Raw genomic sequence first — 666 nt, forward strand, 5'->3', positions numbered from 1 at the left:
AGATTTTCCTACATTCTCTAGGACAGCAGTTCTCAGCCTGTGGGTTGCAACCCCTTTGGGGGGACCCTTTCACAGGGGTTGCCCAATTCATAACATTAGCAAAATGACTGTTATGAAGTAGCAACGAAAATAATGTTATGGTTGGGGAGTCGCCACCAAAGGAGGAACTGTGTGACAGGGTCGCGGCAAGAGGAAGGTGGAGAAGCACTGCTGTAGGACCTCTGGAACATGCCGAGTTCTTGGGAGACAGTGGTTGGTTGGTCACTTGGTTGAAAAATCATACTTATGCACCCTGTGGTTCGCCTGGGACTTCTTCATGCACTAAGAGTAGCCACCTTGGAAGAAGTGATGTGCTTGCTTCTGTAGAGAAGTTCTGGCCAAAAGGACTCTCCTTAACTTGCCCAGCTGATGGGATACTCAACCAGCGTCGTACTCTTTTAGCACACAATTCTCCATGTGTGATCCGTACCATTAATGTAAAACGTTTTATGTTCCACCATAAAAACTCATGCCTGTTCTCTTGTGGAGGGAGGCCATCGCCAGTCCCTCAGGCAGCATACCTCTGGCTCGCATCTAGTGCTTACTCTCAATTGCTACTTACTTTTGCCTTTCAGTCTTTAAAGTTACTTCTCTGACCAAAGTAAGCGGTCAAGACAAAGAGCCAGT

This window comes from Echinops telfairi, unplaced genomic scaffold (genome assembly GCF_000313985.2).
Source record: "Echinops telfairi isolate 266 unplaced genomic scaffold, ASM31398v2 ScPeMD7_31;HRSCAF=116, whole genome shotgun sequence".
NCBI lineage: Eukaryota > Metazoa > Chordata > Mammalia > Afrosoricida > Tenrecidae > Echinops > Echinops telfairi.